Below are 8,335 nucleotides of genomic sequence, written 5' to 3'. Positions count from 1 at the left end.
TGGGAAAAGTGAACCACATCACACACGATCGTGTAACATGATCATGTAGCCACACGGCCTAGACACACGGGCGTGCTCGAAGGCCGTGTGACGACATCTCACTTCGCGACAAACACGGGTGGGACACGATCTTATTTTATTATCTATCTTGAAAATTTTGATTATCTATCTTATTTTATTTTTCTTGTATTAATTTTTAAAGATTCTTTTGTTTTAAAACACGGCTTATCTTTATGATTACTATAAAATGAGTCCCCCAACTCTCCTTTTGTCCTTCAGAATCATGTTTGTCCTCCAGCTTTATTTCCAACAACTCGCTCTCGCTAATCCAGGAATTTCATCCATTTTTAACTCAAGAAGTTTCACTTTTCTCCCTATCTTATGAACTTACACTTACATTTTTCAAAATATCTATCTTTGTACATTGAGGAAAATGTACATCTTAAGTGTGGGGGTATTCATTTCATTATCAGAAAAATCCCTGAATGACTGCCTTGTTCTCTTGAAAAGCTCTCATATCATATTTAGGATAAATTTTGATTGATTTATGATTTTGATTGATATATCTTGAATTAAAATATAGGCATTTATGCATTGATTGTTTAAACTTGAAGACATTAGAGAATCAAGCATGATAAGTTGATTTTTAAGAATTTAAAATTTTAGGTTGTTTCCCCAAAGTTTAGGTATTACTTTGAGTTGGAATTCACAAGTATTAAACATCAAAAAGCCATAATTCTTGTGAGATTTTTGAGCCTTTTAAGCATCTATTAATTCTTTCATGCTCACTTTTATTATTACTTTGAGTGCGTCAGTATTGAACTGTTATTCTAGAACTTGCTTGATTATGCATGTCAAGACCACACTATTTGATTTGATATGTCAAAATGAGAAAGACACTTAGGATTAACCCACTCATGCAATAAAAAGCCTACCTCCACAATTAACCCTTAGTAAACCCGTTGAGCTAACAAGCCATTTCTTGTATTACCCTTAATATTAACCCTTAACCCATTATTTTTGAAATCCCCTAAATTAATTTGATCCCCATTTTTGTCGAGATTTGAATTGAAATTGTTGCTTAACTATGTTTTATTCTATTTTGTAAGTTAACTTGTTCTTAAAAAAAAACATGTATACATATTAGTAGTAGTAATCTTCTGAGCTAAATAAGTTAAATTCCATATTCTGAGAAAAGCTCTATTGTATGCAATTGATGACTAGCTATTTTTCTAGTTAGGCAATATTTCAATTCAATCTCGATTCTAACCTTTTCTTTCAGCTGGAGAGCACACCCCCTAACCAAGCTTCGTTACAACCCTCTAAAGACCTTTTGATTGATGTATCATTGCAATTTATAGTGGCGGAGATTTGATTTTCATGCAAGCCTATGGTAATAAATTTTCATTATTGACTATTGAGTGCTTCATTTATTGTCTTTAAACACCTCGAGTGATTTGAGTGAAGCTTTAGTGAGGATATGAAACTCTATGATATTCTAAATCAAAGGTAATTACTTAGATGAGGGGAGACACCTATGTTTTCAGGATAAAATGCTCAACTTGGAATGTTTGAAACTTTGATGTTCTTTTAGTTGAATTTTCAATGTACGATTACCTATGGATTATTTTGAGATATTATCGATAGGAATTATAATTTGAGAAGAATTTATTTTGATTATGAGTTGAGAATTTTGCTTAAGGACAAGCAAATGCTTAAGTGTGGGAACCGTAATTTATACATATTTTTACCCCATACTTAACACATTTTATGGATGATTTTTCCTTAGGATTGGCGAATTTGATGCTCCTAATGCTTTAATTTCATGTTTTATACTTAGATGAGTATAGGAGAGCGAAAGGAATGAGAAACAGGCTAAAAACGAAGAAAATAGGCCAACGTACGAAATTAACACGGCCTGGACTTCCTCACACGGGCAGACCACACGGCCGTGTCAATTTGGCAGAATTGAAGCACGACTCACAGGGGTAGCAAACACACCCGTTCCATTCTAACAGGTTCGAGCACGGCCTGAAGTAGTCACACACGGGTGTGTCACACGGGCGTGTCCCTGCCGAGCCCAAGTTGAGTCCAATTCGAAAAAAGCTAATTTTGAGGACTTTTGGGCATTCTAAAGCCTATAAATACACCCTAAAGGGAGAGAAAAGGGGAGACAAAGAAGGAGGCAGGGAACTGCTCAAGGGAAGCCAATTGATCCATCTCAAAAGCTGGAATCATCATCAAGACTGAAGATCTCCCCTCAATTTTCCTTCAGGAGTTTTGGGTTTTCTTTATGTTTTGTATTCATTATTCTTGTTTTGATATCACAGGATACTGATTCAAGATAAGCTCTTATTCAGAGGAGGAATAGACCTTGTCTAATAGTACATTTGTCATAATTAAGCGGAGTTGATTGCGCGCCTAGAGATAGGGTGACAAGATTTTTTCGGATTAGGGTGAAACCTAATAAGGGGATCCATAGATCGAGTTAATGCAACCCTAGGGTGTTAATTAGAGAAAAGTCTCAATTATTCAATCTAGGGATTAGACGTTATTAGTCTTGAATAGGGATAATAACATAACTTAGGGATCTCTACAGAACAAGTTATATGAATAAATTGTCTGATTCGGAGTCAGAATAACAAGTGAAGTCTAGGTGGATTCTTCCTTAGGTATTGTCTTAATTCAATTGTTTTTCCAAAAGTAATTTCCCAATTCTATTTTCTGTGAATTCTTAGTTTAGATAATTAGTTAGTTAAAGCAAAACCCCCTTATTCTTAGGCTAGATAATAAAAAGACGGTCATTACTAGTACTTTTAGTTCCTTTGGGTTTGACAATCCGGTCTTGCTAAAACTATACTACTATTCGATAGGTACACTTGCCTACATCGTGATAATAGTTAGTTTCAAGAACGATTAATTATAAATATATAAAACTTAATTGTCATAAAAATCGCGATCAGTGATATAAATGCTTAGCAAATACATTCAAATAGTCAATTGAAAGACTAGTATTCAAGATTGAATACATAGAATATGAGAAAGTATGTAATGCTTTCATGAGGGAGAGTAAATACGCGTTGTACTATTTTTCCCTTAACCGAGGTTTTGTCCCATTGGGTTTTCCTGGAAAGGTTTTTAATGAGGCGGCATATTATGCGTATTATAGATATGTGTACTCTTTTTCCTTCGCTAGAAATTTTTTCTCCCACAAGTTTTTTATCTTAGTAAGGTTTTAACGAGGACCATTATCTACCAATGGACATCCAAAAGGAAGTGTTATGAATATCTTATTAAGTGAATGTCCATCAAGATCAACATAAGTTTTGATGAACTTCAAATTCTAATAGTCATTATAAGTAGATCTCTACTTCATTTATACTTCTTATGCCTATAAATAGAGACTTTGGAAAAGCTTTATAAATATTTCGATTGATCAATAAAATACACTCTCTCTTTGCTATTTCATTCTCTTTGTTCTTTATTCTCTGTCTTTTATTTTATAACAATTTATACTTTTTATGTCCATAAATATAGATTTTGGAGAAACATTATAAATACTCTTATTCATTGAATAAAAACTCATAGTTCTCTTTGTTCTTTTTCATCATGATACTCGATTTTTTTCTACACATTCTGTTATTTTTTAAAAATCTTTCTTATTCCTTCTGTCCCTGTTTTTGACTCTTTCTTATTCTGTCATATTTTTAATCTTTTCTTTGTTTTCTCAATAAATCACTCCAAGTTTGGGCAAAAAAAAGAAAAAAATTTCCCCATAACAAGCCTCAAGGATCAAACTTGTATTCCTTTGGAGCCAATGTAAGAATAATAAATATCTTTATACAAAAATTAATAAATCAGGATCTGTCATGTAAAATTATCAAGAATAAATCATGAATAAAACTAGATGTAGAAGCATACCTGAATCCGTCGATTCATTGAAATTTTGCTAGTCTTACGATTTTTATCTTCCAAATTAGCACACAAGAAATTCAAAGAACATTTGTTCTCTCTCTTTTCTAAAGATGGGATATTAGAAAAGTTACCTTATGTGTAATTTAGGGACCATAACCCTAATATATATATATAACTTTTGAACATTATCTCTAATTTCTAATCAACCGATTATTAATTAGAAATTAGTTACTAGAGTACCTACATATATTTTACTCATACTTTATTTAATAACTAAAGCCTAATAAACCTCAACCAAATTAGTTCACTTTTAATTTAGGCTAACTCTTTATGATAATAAATAATATGTAACTACCCTTATTATATATGTGATGCTTGTATTTTCCAATAATCTCCCACTTAGGCTACATATATATACTAAATACTCTATAATTACATGTCATTATATAATCTTATGAGATCAAAACTTTATTATTATAACCCAGAGGTATTCCAAACAATCTCATCCATTAATTATGTTAACATAAAACCAATGTGTCTTTTGTTACATATATCGTAACTAAATCCATCCCTGATCACGTATATTAACATAACCAAATGACATAAATCAAATATAGATAGGGGTGTTCAAATGATTAACTGAACCGAACTAGTAATAATCAAACTTTGTAATCCTTTAATCGTTAACCGAATCGAATTTTTTAAAATAATTAATCGAACCAAAATATTTCGGTTAATCCAGTCGGTTAACCAAAATTTATTTATTTTTTTTGTTAAAAAAAGTATTAAACATATCAAAAAAAATTCATTTAACTGAATTAGTAATAGCCTAATACATATAATATATAATATTATTTATTAAGTTCGGTTGATTCGATCAATTACCCGATTTTGAACTGAATTAACCGTTAATTGAAATTCCAAAAAACCTTTAACCGACCTTCGACCGAACTAGTTGGTTAGCCGACCGGTTAACCAAATCAGATTAGTTCAGTCGGTTAATTTGGTTTTAACTGAAGATTGAACACCCCTAAGTATGGATGTGTAACATGAAAATTACGTGCAATGTGAACCAAACATGTCTATTTCCAACTGATCCTCCTTACACTTAAGTAAGGTTAGTATCAAACAGAGTGAATAAACTAAATATTTCATTTTTTATCAAAAAATAACCAAATACATAAATGTCTAAAAATAAACATAAAATAAATAAAATACAAACTGTCACTAAACCATGATCTCTTCAAATAATATAACACCCATATGAGTAGTGTGCCTAAGAAATACCTTAGGTGGTAAACTTTTGTGAGCGGATTTGCTATCATGGAGCTTGTCCCAATGTGCCCTATGGATATTTTTCCATTTTATACTCTTTCTTTCATAACTAGGAACTTTATGCCAATATGCTTTGACTTAGATGAGCTCCTGTTGTTGGAATACAACACCGCTGACTTATTGTCACAAAATAATTTGAGTGGTCTTTCTATAGTCTCCAAAGTATGTAGCCCAGAGAAAGTTTCACAACCATATTCCCTCATTTGATGCCTCATAACATGCTACAAGCTCTACTACCATAGTGGAAGAAGCTACAAGTGTTTGTTTAACACTTTTCCAATATATAGTTCCTCTAGCTAACAGGTAAATATAGCTTGATGTAAATTTCCTACTATCTTGGCACCTAGCGAAATCAGAATCATAATACCCTATGACCTTCAAATGATTTTATCTCTTATAAGTGAGCATGTAATCTTTTGTTCTCTAATGATACCTCATAACGCTTTTTGCTACTATCCAATGGTTCATACCAGGGTTACTCAAATATCTACCTAACATCCCAACAATGTACGCAATATCCAGACGTGTACATACTTGAACATGCATTAGACTCTCAATGGTCGATGCATAGTGAATCTTTTGCATTTCTTGAATTTCAAAGTTATGTTTAAGGCATTTGGTAAGACTAGGTTTATCTCCTTTAGCAACAAGGGTGTCACCTGGTCTTCAACATTGCATGTCAAACCTTTTGAGTACTTTATCGATATAGTTTTTTGTGACAATCAAAAATGCCCTGAGATTGGTCTAGATGTATTTGAATTCCTAAAACAAAAGTGACGTCCTCAAGATCTTACATTTCAAAATAATTAGATAAAAACTTTTTGGTTACGTGTAATAAGCCTATACCATTAGTGGTAAGCAAAATGTCATCGACATATAGAACAAAAAATATATACTTACTCCCATTGAATTTGTGGTACACACAATCATAAAAAATATTCATCTTAAAATCGAACGAGACAATTACCTGATGAAACTTGTGGTACCATTGACGGGAAGCTTGTTTGAGTCCATAGATGGATTTTGTTAGATTGCAAACCATATTATTTGAGGTCTCTCGACTCAAAGTTTCCTGGTTTCACCATATAAACTTTTTCTTCAATGTTTCTATTAACATACACATTCTTAACATCAATCTGATGTAACTCAAGATCAAGATGAGTAACAAGTGTCATGATTGTCCTGAAAGAGTCTTTCGATGAAACTGAAGAGAAAGTCACTGTAAAATCAATGCTTTCTTTCTGAGTATATCCTTTAGCTACAAGACGCAACTTATACTTATCTACATTACCATTTACATCCCTCTTGGTTTTAAATATTCATTTACAACCAATTGGTTTTGCATCTTCAGGTAATGGGAGAAGTTCCAAACTTTATTATTTTGCATAGACTTATACTCTTCTTGCATGACATCAATCCACTTTTGAGAGTTAGAACTTTTCATAGCCTAACGAAAGTTGATTGGATCATCTTCCATCATTCTATTATCATTTTTATGTTCTTGAAAAAATACAACATATCATCTGAAATAACATTTCTCCTCTCTTGTGGACCTCCTTAATGACACTTGTTCTTGAGGTTGTTGAAATTGTTGTTCTTAAGTAAGGAGTTGTTCAACGTTGTCTTGTTGAGGTTCTAGATTCACTTCTTGATCATGATAGTTATGATAACCTAAACATCGACAAAAGTGATAGCAAGAACTAAGTTGGAATCTAATCCTCCTCAAAAGCAATGTCTTTAACCTTATTTCTCCCCTCCAAACTCAACATCCTCAAAAAATGTTATAGTTCCCATCTCAAAAATATTTCTAATTGTGGGATCATAAAATTTATAGCCTCTAGATCACTCAGACTAACCAATAAAGTAATTTTTTTTACTATTTTGAAGTCCAATTTCTTTTCATGTAGCCTGTAAGGTCTTGCCTCAATTGGACATCCCTAAATGTGAAAGTGTTTTAGACTAGGCTTTTGACCTGTCCAAAGCTCATATGGTGTTTTTGCAGCTGCTTTACTGGGTACTCTATTCAACATGTAAGATGTTGTCTTTAATGCTTCTCCCTAGAGAGACTCAAGTAATGTAGAATGAACAATAATACTCTTTACATATCCTTAAGAGTCCTATTTCGTCTTTCAGCTACACCATTCATACTAAGTGATCCTAGCATGGTGTACTGTGGGATAATACCGCATTCCTCTAAAAATTTTGCAAATGGTCCTAGACATTGTTCACCTGAGCCATCATATCTACCATAGTACTCACCACCACGATTAGATCTAACATTCTTAATCCTTTTGTTGAGTTGATTCTTAGCTTTAGCTTTATAAGCTTTGAACACATCTAGAGATTGAGATTTCTTATGAATGAGATATAAATACCCATAACGTGAGTAATCATTTATGAATGTTATGAAATATTGTTGACCATTCTAGGATTTCATAAGGAATGACTCACAAATATCAGTATGAATTAATTCTAAGACGTCTAAAGATCTGTTGGCACCCAATCACTTGGTTTTAGTGTATTTTCCCTTAATACAACCGGTATAGATATCAAAGTCTCTGAAGTCAAGGAACTCTAAAATACCATCAGACACAAGGCGTTCAACTTTACCTTTTGAGATATGACCTAAGCACTTATGTCATAATGATGCTGAATTTTCCTTATTTAATTTACGTTTAATACTACATGATTCCACATGCAAGGTTTTAATAGGATGCAACTTTTTCTAGGAAATAAAGGTTGTCATAAGTATTTAAATAACTAGTTCTAAAATCATTTGAATTTAAAAACAAACTAAGCTGATTATTTCTAAATGAATAACAATATCCAAATTTGTTTAACGAAGAAACAGAAACTAAATTTCGTCTAAAAGATGATACAATAAAAGAGTCTTTTAAATCCAAATAAAAACCAGTTCCTAATAACAACCTAAAATGCCCTATTGCTTCTATTTCTATCGATTTCCCATCGCCCATGAAGATGTTTCTTTCATCATCACTTGGCTTTTTGTGGCTCAAGCAACCCTACATAAAAAAAACTTATGTGAGTAGTAGCACCAAAATCTATCTACCAAGTGTTTCTAGTT

The sequence above is a fragment of the Gossypium hirsutum genome, chromosome A01 (genome assembly GCF_007990345.1).
Source record: "Gossypium hirsutum isolate 1008001.06 chromosome A01, Gossypium_hirsutum_v2.1, whole genome shotgun sequence".
Lineage (NCBI taxonomy): Eukaryota > Viridiplantae > Streptophyta > Magnoliopsida > Malvales > Malvaceae > Gossypium > Gossypium hirsutum.
The sequence above is the reverse complement of the archived record's forward strand: the minus strand, read 5'-3'. Positions refer to the sequence as shown.